This window comes from Dipodomys merriami, unplaced genomic scaffold (genome assembly GCF_024711535.1).
Source record: "Dipodomys merriami isolate MVZ:Mamm:240054 unplaced genomic scaffold, mDipMer1.0.p SCAF_905, whole genome shotgun sequence".
NCBI classification, from domain to species: Eukaryota; Metazoa; Chordata; class Mammalia; order Rodentia; family Heteromyidae; genus Dipodomys; species Dipodomys merriami.
Genome location: NW_027206519.1, coordinates 99,627 through 113,499, shown reverse-complemented (window position 1 = coordinate 113,499; position 13,873 = coordinate 99,627). Strand labels below are relative to the sequence as shown.

The 13,873-nt window shown below is 37.7% G+C and overlaps 1 pseudogene; it reads right to left on the bottom strand.

The window, feature by feature from the left end:
* Positions 1-3,400: 3,400 nt before the first annotated feature.
* On the bottom strand, positions 3,401-3,500 carry LOC138821275 (U6 spliceosomal RNA; annotated as a pseudogene).
* Positions 3,501-13,873: the final 10,373 nt, after the last annotated feature.

The window sequence follows — 13,873 nt, the reverse complement described above, 5'->3', positions numbered from 1 at the left end:
GCCTTATTACAAAATAATACATAATCCAGTCACCATGGTAGTAACATTTTATCTGCCCCTCCACCTGTGACCACTTAATTTATTTTAGGTAATTATTTAACTAATTCATTCCTTCATTAGTTAAATACTAATACTAGAGCTTGAACTCAGGGCCTAGCTCTGTCCTAGAATTTGTTTTTTTTTTTGTTTTAGTTTTCTCAAGGCTATCATTTTATTGCTTGTACCACAGCTCAATTTCTAGCTTTTGCTGGTTACTTTCAAACCAGAATCTAATGGACTTTTTTCTTGCTCTGGTTTCAAACCACAATCATCAGATTTCGTCTTTCTGATTAGCTTGGAATAAAGACATGAGCCACCAGTGTGGCTCCTACTTTTTCCTATACTTATCTATTGCACATACTTTCATAGCAATTTAATATTGAGAGTATAGAAGCAAGATGTATAGTGATTATATTGTTCTGTCAGAAATTCAAGTTAGTAATGTAAATTTCTTCTTAAGACCATACACAAAAAATACATAAGTAGATATCTGATGATGTGTGTGTATGTGTGTATATGTGTGTGTATGTATGTGTGTGTTTGTGTGTGTGTACTCTTGCAATATGTTTCACATATAAGCACAGTGCAGGGGTGTCCAGACATTCACAGTATTTGCGTGAATATCTGCCTTGAGCTACCAATTCATTGACAAAGTCTAAGTGTCCACTCTAGACTTCCCGATGAAGAGGGGTATACTCATCCTCATCCTCAGTATTCATATGACTGGCCTTTTTGGAAAGTAGTCTCCGCACTATACTAAGTTGCAAGAAAAGCATTCTACCACTGAGCCACCAACCCAGTCCAAGGATTAAGATTCTTATTTGTAATTTGGTCAAAGCTATGTCTCTTTATGTAGGCTACTAAAATGTGTTTACTAATTTCAAGTAAATACATAAATTCTATTTCAATCTCTTTTAACAAATAAAAAATAAAATTGTTTACTTTGTAAATGGATCAGAAGCATGGATTTTTTGGCTAGCTAGGTCATTGCACATCTGGATCTCTCTTCCTCTCTCTCTTTCATGATTCTCATAGACAATAAGTTGCTCCATAATTATCCTAATTTATTTTGCTTTTATATTTTTGGTTGCATTATTTCACTTTCTGCTCTGCCATTTCCCAAATCAGCACCACATAAACAGAACCGCAGAAGTGGTTCTGTGGCTCAAGTGGTAGAGCACTTGCCTTGATTTGAAGAGCTCAAGGATGGTGGCCAAGCTCAGAGTTCAGGCCCCACACCTAATTTTCTTTTATAAAGAATCTAAATCTTTGATAGTTCTAGGAACCGATCTGACTGAAATCAGTTGAATCACACTTTTCCTGCACAATGTAAGAAAAAGTCCAGGCTATCAAAGCAGCTAGAGAAGGCAGGCAGATTGTATGTGTGACATAACTTTGTGGAAAATGGTATAGAGTATTACTTACTGGTGATCCACTTTCACTTTAAGCATGATGCTGCACTATTGCTTGCTGGTTCTGAACTATTGCTTTGATAATTATAGTCTCCAAGAAGAAAAAAAATGAAATTTAATTGATATCAAAGTACTACTAATACATTTTGACTTCTCATTATGCATCTTCAATCATCAAAATCACCTGAAGAAAATAGATAGGCCTACTTTTTAAGATGAAAACAAGTGTCTTTAAAAAAAACAAGAATTTAGGTAGTCATACAGAGGACTTCTATTTTACTACTGCACTATACATTTTTTTCTAATGTTGATAACCAGTAAATAATGGATCTATTAGAAAGCTCTTAAAGGTCATATATTGAATAGTAAGTTCTCTTACACTATATCTTGGTATTTCCCAAATCATTTACATAGAAGGCATTGTTTCCTATTTTCTCCTTTCTAGAATAAGCTGCATATGAAAACAGCACTGGTCCTCATTTTCAGTCTGTGCATTTGATTATGGAGGAAAATCTTTCTCTGTTCTCTATCAATTCACGACTCTCCAGTTAGAATAATTTAAAATAGTAAAAATGAAAAAAGAGAAAATAAATCATGGTGGAAAAACATATGCAGAAAATTCACCGGATTTTTCTGACCAGTTCAACCAACGTGAACTATTGGGTAAATACATGGACACTTCATTTCCACTGGTACTCAAAGTCTCTGGTTAGGAAATTCTGATGAAGACACGGAACAAGATGAAAACGTGAGAAAGGTATCAATTGCAAGAAAATAATGGAGAAGAATCCATGCAAATTTCTTCTTTGGATGCCAAAATTAATCGGCTTACTACAGTACCGAGACTATATTCCAAAAAGGCCACTCATATGAATACTAGAGATGAGGTAAGTATACCCCTCTTCATCAGGAAACCTAGAGTGGACATTTAGACATTGTCCATGAGTTGGTAGCTCAAGGCAGATATTCATGCTGTAATTCTGAATGGCTTGGCACCCCTGCACATTGCTTATATGTGGAATAATACCAGAATGGCTTCTGTCTTCCTTCATCATGATGCAGATACCAATCCCCAAACTAAAGGCCTCTTGACACCCTTGAATTTTATTGCTGGGAATTGAAATAGCAAAGATATGCTGTACCTCCTTCTTTTGAATCATGATATCAAACCGGGTCTGAAAAACAACTTGGAAGAAACCTCATCTGATATTGCCAAATGGATAAGTATGTATCACTACTTCTTTGAAGTAGTGGAAGGCTGTACAAATTGTACTCCTATGTAGTAATGGTTTGGTTAAATTTCATAAATTTCAAAATTGCAAGTCCATCCTTTGTGGTCCTACAAAATATTTTCATAATACAAAACAACAGTAATATCTTAATTTAAAAATTTATGGATTCCATGGTATTCTTCCACGTGAATTGCCTGACTTTGGTGTCAAAATGTATTCAAGAGTTGTTTGTATGCATCTATAATGATTTCTGCAGAGTTTGCGATTTTTTAAAATTTTATCTTATCTGTTGAAATGAATAGTATAGAAATTAAAGAAATTCCTGGTGCTTGTCTGAAAAAAAAGTATCTATGTTTCTATAAAGTTCATAATCTATTTCATTGTCTTCTAGATATAATACTTTGCAGTCTATATTGTTTTATAATATATAGGTTCATTAATAAATGTGTCCTTTCAGATTACATTCTATATAGAAAAAGTTTAAGATTCCTTTCTTCCGAGGTCCTTATATTATTTTATTTCTTTGGGATAAAAAGATAATGTTATCTAATTTCAAGTTTTGTAAAGGTTATGCTATGTAAGGGCCTTTCGAAGGTGAAGATTTAATACACTGATGTCAAACTAACCTGTAATTCTATGAATTACAGGTTTTGTTACACTTGTATTTTTGTAAACATCTTTTAATAACTGTTTTTCATTTCCTGCATTTGAAGAATGAAAAATATGGAATACTTCACAAATTTTCATACCATCCTTGTGCAAGTGCCATGTTAACTTCTGTATTGTTGTAATTTGGGTAGACCTGCTGCTGAAGCATGGAGTATCCTCTTAATTTAAGTAGTTAATGATGCAATCTTTATACAGGCATATATCCTTGGTTGCCTATTTGTAACAAGGAACCTTTATTGTTCCTAAATATGCGATTGATCTTATTTCTCTAAATTTCTGTGTATAGTGGCAAAAACTTATATTGTTTAGTCGATTGCTCACATTTGCAATTTTTTGTCAATGGCTTTTTTGTCGTTTTCATTTTAAATTTGATCATATTTTGAAGCCTTTATAGCTAAGTCCAAAGGTGATGGCTTTTCAAGTACTTATTTATCAACTGATTTAGCTTTGTGGAGCTAATGGATTCAAAGTAAGCCTTGCTTAAGAGCTACTTCTAAACTTCTGCAGGTTAAAATTTCCTAAATGAGGTCTTAGTGGTACAAATGTCTTCCTTACCCTTCACCCTTCTTCCATGTAGGAACAGACCAACCAGAATATCTTACCCTGACAGCATAGATTGTCTTACTGGAACAAAACTAATCTTAGATACAAGGGTTCATAGAAAGATGAACACTGCAGACCGAATTATTCAGAATAGAAGGTATTTTATCAAAATATAATTGTTTATTATACCTATCATTTCAAAACTAGCTAAAGCCAAGAATGTGAAAAAATTGTTCATATGCATGTTTACCTAATATCCTGGCCTGTCTACCATCCAACCAGGCAGGAACTTACACTACTGACTTTCTTTCACCAAATATTTCCATACCTCCTGGAGAAATCCATATGTTTCTCCTCGATATTAGGCCTTAAATTGGTAATGTTTTAATCAAAGTGTTTCCTCTTGCCTCCAGTCTGTAAATTTACAAATGGTAAAGTTTTAGGTCTAACTCTACCAAAAACTGAGGTAGAGATAATGGAATAATACTTTAAAGCAGAGTTGCCTTTGATACCCTAACCACAACAGAACAATTGCTAACAGAAAGTAATTGAAGACCCATCTCAATTTCTCACTTTCTATAATATTTCAGTGCCCCAATTCCTTGCAGGAATTAGCAGTAAGCAATTGTGAAATGTAAAGCAACTTAAAATGAAAGATGAGATCCCAAAATATGAGAGAAAGTACTGTAGTTCAAACTTTCAATTTACAGATGACCAGCCCATATGAGTAAACAAAATCACAAATGTCACAAGATTATTTTTAATACGCCTCTCCTAATGATGAATGAAAGATTTCAGTCCAGCATAATTAGGACAAAAAATAATTCCTGGAATGATAGATCCATAATTGTTCTACCAAGGCTAGGAAAACTTGACTTAGAGGTCAAATATAATTTTGAAAAACATTAAGTGAGAAGACCCTTAGTACTTCAAAACACTGGTACTTCAGTAAAACTTGGTTCTGTAGTCTAAAAATGTTGTCATTCTCAATCCAATGATAACCTACATTTAATCTCTTGAAAGTATATAACGTTTCAAATAAACTTTTAAAAATCATATTCACCAAAATAACACTTGACAAGTAGATGATAGTGACATTAAAAGTTTTTCAAGTGTAGGAATCAAGTTACAATAGAGTTGATTTATTTACCCAGCACTAATGCCAAATAAGTTCAACCATTCATTAAAGTGTAGAAATAGTATCTTGCACAATTTGCGTTGTTCAGTAGGTGCCTTCCAGAAATGTGTTAAATCGATCAGCCTCCCATAATTCAAACCAAAATATTAGCTAATTAAATTTCATCACATAAGAATGTACATTTTAAAAAGTTACTAATAGTTGCCTTATCATGTGTTGCCTTATCATAATTTCCCTATCTTTCTAACATAGTAAGAAATATGACTTTAAGTCTTGATTATGGGTACTGATCCGAGATGTGACAAACATAAAATCTGTCTTCTATTTCTATCATATTCCTCTACAGTAATAAATTTTAGTTTTCTTCTTTGTCCAAAACTTATAGGTAGTAGAAAATATCGTCCCATGTAAAATAAAATAATGACACACCAATGTACAAAGCCATTTATAAAAACTGGTAGTTAGTTATAAATTCTAAGTGATTTTTAAACCTTCTTGTTGACTAAAGATTAATCTTCAAAAAAGATGAGAATAAAATCATGTCTAGGTGCTTCATGTCTCCAGTCTTACAAATTGTTATTGCAGATGCATGAATTATGGAAATATAAGCTGACATCAGTTCAAGTATATGCAGGATTGAAACTCCATGGAATGTATATAAAACTTTCAAACTATTAACAGACAGTTTAACAGAATGACTATCAGGAAGTTGAAACCAGAAAGGAATAATAGTAAAGACATAAAATGAATGAAAAACGGAACAAGGGGCAAGTACAGCTAGAATACTCAATGTACAAATGTAATAAAGGAAGTGGTAAATCTAAAATAAATCTTGGAGAAAGGGTTGGTTGAGAATGATAGAAGGAGTGCCTCTGATCCAGGAGCATTGGACAATTAGGTGGACATATTTAATTGCAACACACTTGCGCAACCTTTTGAAATTCAGTTAAAAACACAACTACAAACAAAAACACAAAAATCACAACCAAACAGCAATCTCTAGAAAGTATGTATATGAGCTCACAAAATTTTAAGCAGTTAATGAAGGGCAGTCATGGGCAAACAAACAAAGATATCCAAAGATGGCAGTTTGGGGTAGGGGAGAATTTTGAACAGATTTGAATAGATTCTCAAAGGTTATAAATCACCTACATCGACTGCAAATATTTTCTTCTGTGAGTATTCCTTTTTTTTGGGGGGGGGGCGGTCGTGGGGCCTAAACTCTGGGCCTGGGCGCTGTCCCTCAGCTATTCAGCTCAAGGCTAGCGCTCTACAATTTGAGCCACAGCTCCACTTCTGGCTTTTTTTCTTTTTGCTTCTGTGATGCTGAGGAATCGAACCCAGGGCCTCAGGCATGCAAGGCAAGCGCTCTACCACTGAGCCACTTTCTCAGCCCCCATTCTGTGAGTATTCTTTGTCTGAAATGGTTACTCCAGTCCTGAGCCACACTTCATAGCTGGTGAAGATAGAATGGAAGAAACAAGATCAAGAACCCATTACACCACTGGAGAGATAACAGTCCTCTATGTTTTTTCTCATCTTTCTTCACTACTCTTTTCTCATACTTTTAATAAAGTCAAGTGATTTTGAATTACATCTTTCCTTCTTTACGAGAGAATTACTGTTTGGTAATTATATGTCAATTCACAAATTTTGATGTCTTTTTTTTTACGAACTTTGAATTTAAATTCCACTACAACCTTGTATGCGCACAGTGAGAATATATTTCCTGGGTAAGGACAATTCTCAAGGGAACCTACAGGATTTACAGCAAGGTTTGTGAGGCTTGTTTGTTTAGTGTGAAAATGAGCCATATTCACCCACATTGCTCCCTCCCAGCTAAGTCTCCACGGATTTCTTTGCATGAAAGCCTATTTTCACAGACAATTTTAAATATCCTTAATAGGCTAAGTTGTTAAAAAGTTTGAACAATTAAAATTTACCTGTCATAAATTTTAAAGCTCTTTTGAAATTCATTTATCAGAATCGTGAATTCACCAATCATAATCCCACCTTTACCATCAAAAAGAGTTAACATGTTGTTTTCATGATATAGTGTCCATGAAAGTACTGTTTTCCAGTGGCAAATGAACTCCAAGATATGGAATGAGAGATATTAATTTGCGGTTGTTGTTTTTGATGTACTATGTGATTTCTATTTTCCTTGAGATTTTCCCCTATGGTTTATCTCCTGCTGTGTTTCATTTTGGTACCCTGTGTATTGTGTATACATTTTCGTTCATTAGGGAAGGGAACAGGAACAAAAAAATGGCGAGACAAAGGACAAAGAGCAAACCAATGCAATAGCAATTCACACAACACAATAAGTTGGAAATGTACATTACAACTTTTGTGAGAAAAATGAGAGAGGGGATAGCAAGTTTGAAAAGTTATGTATTCAGTACCTTACAATGGCTGTAACCCCAGTGCACATAACTTTCACATTAAAATTAAATTTAAAAATTTAGCTGATGAAATAAAATTTCACTGTTTTGGTATAGTAAATATTATTCTTTATATAGTAACTTTTTAAAAATCAGTATTATTTGGCATCTAAATTGAATTAATTACCTCTTCTTTATCAGAGGGTCACCAACTTGAATATCCAACTAGACAATTTTTTACAATATACTTGCCAATATTTTGAAAAAAATTAAATTTACTACTTTCTTATACTAACACAGAAAACAGATTAATTCTATGGAAACCCATAACTTTTAAAAGTGAATAAGTTGTTAAGAGGACAGAATGTATTTGTTCTTCAAAATTCTTATGACTAATAACTACTCATTTTAAAATTCTGAACATTCCATACCTGAGAGATTCAAAATATACCTGTTTGCATGTTATGTAATTCTGCAATAGATGCATTTTCCAATGGGGTGTTACAGACTGAGAAGTGAACAGAAAAAGAGCCACATTCTGATATGGGATAAAACTATGAAGCATGTTATAATTAATTCTTCAAGAGTAAGCAGTTGTTTATCAGATTAAGCTATTATTTCAGGACCATCAATCACAAGATTTATGCCATAAAGTCATCCTAGCCCACCAGTTTCCAATTTGTAGGGTGCACCTCAAAATTCCCTTAATTCACATCAAGAATTGCTTATCTCCATTGTGAAAATACACTGCATCTCTGCTAATGTGATGCCCTCCGTGTTCTGGAAAGAACACCACTATAAACTGGGTTGCATCATTTTTCCTCCACTGGTATTCTTGCAAATATTATTTATATTTATACTTTTTAACTATCATAGATAATCAGGATGTTAAGCTTGGAAGATTACAGTTCAAAGCCTGTGAAATCTCAGGGTCTATGTTGAAGGGGCAGAATGATGCAGGCTCCGGCCTCAGGATTATCTGAGGACTGTGTTTAAGTATTAGGAAAGCTCTTGGTATGCCTGGCTAGAGAGGAAAAATGTTCTCTCTCCCTATCTCAAAACATGTCACAGACTCCTGGGAGCTGAGGAAGTAGCTCTTCTGCTTGCTTAAGCATAGTTGAACAGCTGGTCAAGCATTTTCCTGCGATTGGAGAAGTGGTTTGAGCTTGCTCTAAAATAGTTTAGATAAATAGTATACCAAGACATGGCTGAGAAGGTGGCCCAGTGGTAGAGCGCTTGCCTTGCATGCATGAGGACCTGAGTTCCATTCCTCAGCACCACATTAGCAAAAAGAGAAAAGCCAGAAGTGATGATGTCTCTCAAGTGGTAGAGCTCTAGCCTTGAGTTGAAGAGCTGAGAGACAGCACCCAGGCCCAGAGTTAAGGCCCCATGACCCCCCCAAAAATAATAATATACCAAGGCATTGTCTCATAGGTCAAGTAAAAATGTATCTGTTGAAATTTTTGTGTCAATGTCTTCTGACCAAATCTTGGCAAAGATCATGCTTGCTTGTCTTTAAATACCCACTAACAATAAAGCACAGCATGCAGTGGCAATTTCTGTTTGCACTCTGCATCCCCTGTGTCCTGGTGATTTCGTTACACTTACCCAGGGACCCCAAGGCACTAGACATTACAATTGGCACCCAAACAGGGACCCTTCATTGTTGAATTCAGGAAGGGATATTCAGGTAAGTACTTTTAATTACAGGGTGATGGGAAAAGTTAAATCTACTCCATACTTACCTATGCTTAAACATTTACTTGCTGCTTATGGTCTAAATATTTCTTCTTCTGACATAGAAATGTGTATTAATGTAGTTAGGGAATGGAATCCTTGGTTCACCGATGAAGGAACATTCGATGTTGATGATTGGAAACGAGTAAAGAATAACGTAGAAAGAACTGTTCGAGAAGGGGAAAAGATTCCTATTAGATTTTGGTACATTTGGGCTATTTTACATACCCTTTTTAAAGCTTTGAATGAGGAAAGATTAATAGCAGACTTAAAGAAAGAGGCCACCCCTTTTATTGTAGATTTACAATTGGACTATGAGGTTAAGGATGCAATAGATAAGAATGCATTGCAATTAACAGAAAAAAAAACAACAAGAGGTAAAAAAGGCTGAACAGGAGCAAACGGAAAGTGTAAACAAAATGTCTGAGCAAATGGAATTGATATTATCAAAATTACAACATATGGGGTTGGAAATTAGCAGAGTGAAAGCAGAACTTGAGAAAGTGAAAGTAAAGCAGCCTTTGGCTCATTCACTGGCCAAAGCAATTTTTACATCATTCCCTCACAAAACAGAGGGCTCAGACAGTGACTTTGATGATGAAATGCCTATTTTTTCTTATCCTGTAATTCAACCACCCCCTATGAATGGTATATCTCAACCAGCCAGATATTAAGTTGCTGCTGTTGATGATATTGGTAAACTTAAGAAGGCAGTGATGTTATATGGTCCGTGTAAGGTCCACTCCAGGATGGCCAGCAGACTCCACACTCCTCACAGCAAAGTCTCCACCCAGTACCTGCGTTACCTAGGCAACTGGGACACCTGGAAGAGGTCACATCTGCATCCGCTGAGGTCACATCTGAATTTGATGTGGCCGCACCTTTCTCTGCCCATACCCTAGATAAGGCCTAACCCAGGCCCAGAGGTTCTCTCTTGCTGCTCTTTTCTAGCTCTCTGTGCTCTCTTGCTGCTCTTTTCTAGCTCTCTGCTCTCTCCCAGCTCTTTTATAGCTCTCTGCTCTCTCGCTGCTCTTTTCTAACTCTCTCTCTTCTCTCTCTTTCCTCTCTTTCTTTCCTCTCTCTTTCCCAGTTCTCTATTTCCTAGCCCTTCCCCAGCCACGTGGAGTGCCAACCTTGCCTGGTCCCAGCAGGTTTACTGAAGAAACCTACCCCTTACCTGAATACCACATGTGTGGTGCTGTTCTTACTCAGCTACCTTTTTTTAAAAACCTAACATAAATGGTGCCATGACTTGGATAAAGGGCTTAAAGTCAGGATAGCTGGGATTTCTCTTTTTTTCCCTATTTTCTCTTGTTCTGTTTGTTTTCTCCCTTTTTGCTCTGAGGAATACCCACAATTCTGATGGCCTTTTGTGAACCCAACTGTCTGCTGCGGACAGAGCTCATTGATACCATTGCTGGCCTTCATAATCCACGCCCACACCACTTCTCTACTCTGGTGAGTGAAGCTACTCTATGGTTCTCTGTTGCTCTCTCTAGAGGGCTCTGGGGAATGTTGGGATGCCACTTCCGCCTCGTCAGCTCTCCTTCACTCACCAGACTGACTCTCCAACTCATTTAATGGGGTGCTGCGAATCATGCTTGAGCCGTGAAACCCCTTTGAAATGTCTCCTGCGCTCCCTGGAAAGCCAGAGTGCTCATTTTTATGCCATTCTCAGATGTAGACAGTTTTTGCTACTGCAATGGTAAATGGTCAGAAGTCTGTTTTCTTTCGGGCTCTCTTTGTTCTCTCTCTGCCATTCATGTCCAACTTTCCCTATCTCTCCCTGTCTTTTTTCTACATTTGGGCTTGTGCCCTGAAGAGTGTGACGCAGGCTGGGTCCCAAGGGCCCCCTCTAGGTTCTCTTTCAAAGGCTAGCCAATTGTAGTCTTGGTCTATTTGTTCAGAGTGTCTTTGCATTTTGTTTTCAGAAATTTGCCATCTTGAGTTCACCATCTTGGCCACATGGTGACTTAAGGGTTTGGCCCTATCTGGCCCTTAACCTTCCACCAAACTTACTACTCCATCCATTTATTCTAAGGTGCCTTGCTAACAAGTTGCTCTCTTCACAGGCCCTGGTAACTGAGGCCCAAGTATGTGATGTGCTTTGTTAGCAAAGATGTTTAAACATTGTTGTTAAAATTTTACGTTTTGAGTTTTGCCTTTTTTGTTTTGTGTTGTGTATTCTACTGACTACATGCTTCTAAAATACTGGGCATATCTGTGCTGAAATTCTCATCACATCTAATGAGTTTTGTCATTTCAGAATATTTGTCTGTCAATTCTTGATAAGAACCAGGTCAGTTCTACTTATTCTACTTGATCTCCTTGTTGCTTTAATTGAAAATAATAAAGGGCTTTTGTGGCATAGATCGCAGTTCAAAGTCAGCCCCGGCTGAAAAATCCCTAAGACTCCATCTCCCAACTAACCTGCAAAGAGCCCGGCTGGAAGCATGGCTCAAGACTCTTATATCTAAGCAGCCAAACAATGGAAGTGATATTGTAACTCAAAGTGGTAGAGCACTAGCCTTGAGCAGAAGTGCTCAGGGACCGTGTCCAGGCCTTGTGTTCAAGCCTCCTTGAATACCAACTGGGGCAAGCCATCCCATCAATGAGCACCTAGTCTGGGGAACAAGGGAACATGGAGAGGAGTAAGAGGAGATGTCACATCAGCTACTTTGTGCCTGCCCTTTCAAAATTTACCAGAGCCAGGAGGTTAGTGGAAGTAAGAAGCCTGCCCATCCAATGTCTATAACTGTCTACCTATTAACTAAACAGGAATTTATATTCTTGCCTTTGTCACCTGACTTCTCTACCTAGCCGCCAGATGTCAGAAGTATCTAGGGACATTTCTACATTTTCAGCCCCAAGTCCTTCCTCTTGCCATTTATTTGCTCTGCAGTGTTTTTTTCCAGCCCCTCAATGCTCATCAGACTTCTCCAGACTTCATCTAAGGACTCATGCCACCAAGGTACCACTGCTGCTCACTGCCTTCTCTGGGAGGGGACCAAATTCCAGCCTTTTTACCCCTATTGTCGATGCCCCCTTGTCAGCAGGAAGTAGCCAGAGAGAATCCACGCCCTATTTTATGATTATTAATAGGCTGGAATATAAGGTCCACTCCAGGATGGTGAGCAGACTCCACCCTCCTCACAGCAAAGTCTCCAACCAGTACCTGCGTTACCTAGGCAACTGGGACACCTGGAAGAGGTCACATCTGCATCCGCTGAGGTCACATCTGAATTTGATGTGGCCACACCTTTCTCCGCCCATACCCTAGATAATGCCTAGCCCAGACCCAGAGGTGCTCTCTCCCTGTTGTTTTCTAGCTCTCTCTGTTCTCTTGCTGCTCTTTTCTAGCTCTCTGCTCTCTTGCTGCTCTTTTCTAGCTCTCTCTCTTCTCTCTCTTTCCTCTCTCTTTCCCAGCTCTCTCTTTCCTAGACTTTTCCCAGCCACGTGGAGTTCCAACCTTGCCTGGTCCCAGCAGGTCTACTGAATAAAATTACCCCTTGCCTGAATACCACGTATGTGGTGCTGTTCCTACTCGGCTTCCTCTTTTTAAAAACCTAACACTCCTCAGTCTCATTATGTTAAGGAATTGCTTAATGGGCTTGCCTGTCATTACAATAATTTTGCTCCTGAGGATTGGAAGATGCTTTGTAGAGCCTTGCTTAAGAAACCGAAATACCTACAATGGCAAATGTGGTTTACTGAGTTATGTACAAAAAGGGCTAAACAAAATGCACAGAGCAGTAATCCACACCTGCAGATCATAACCTTTCCCATGTTAAGTGGAACAGAACAATATGCGGATGCTCATATGTAAGTGAACTCTCCTGAACAGATCCATGAGGAGTTAAGAGACATAGGTATTGAGGCATGGGAAAGAATTCGACCAGTGGGAGAGCATTATGGCTCTTGGACTAAAGAAATTCAAAAACCTAATCAACCCTATGTTGAATTTTTATCACTATTGACATTGACCTTGGAATGTACTGTTGTGGTAGAGGCTGCAGGGCAACAACTGCTGCACATGTTGGCTCATGAGAATGCTAATGAGGACTGTAGACGGGCCCTATTGCGTATTAAAGAATCTGGGGATGTGAATACATATTTAAGGGACTGCAAAGACATTACATCTGAATCCAGGTGTATGCAGGTATTTGCTGAATCTATGGCCACTAACCTGGCATGCTTGCAATCAAAACCCTCTAATCTAAAGTGTTTTGGATATTGTCAAAAAGGCTACTGACCTTAACAAGAGAGGACCGGGAATTTGCCCTAAATGTAAAAAAGGGAAGCACTGGGCAAGGGATTATTGATCAAAAATAGACAATAAAGGAATTCCTATAAAAGATGCTTACCCTATGCAGGGAAAGTCTCCATCGGGACAGCCCCAGGGCCCAGGATTAATAATCGAGGGCAACCAAACATCTTTTCCCTTGTTCCTGCCACAGCCCACAGCACCGCAGTGGACATACCAGCCTTAAAAGATTTTTATATTGAAAGGTGGTGATAAGCCACAAAAAAAATCCTACTGGAATTTATGGGCCTTTACCTGAAGGAACATTTGGCCTATTGGCCGGTAGATCCAGTCTTAATGCAAAAGGAGTTTTAGTATATTTAGGAATTATTGATGCTGACTATATTGGGGAAATAAAATTTTTAATGTCAGCTGCTGCACATATTTCCTTTAAAAAGGGAGAATGAATTGTTCAA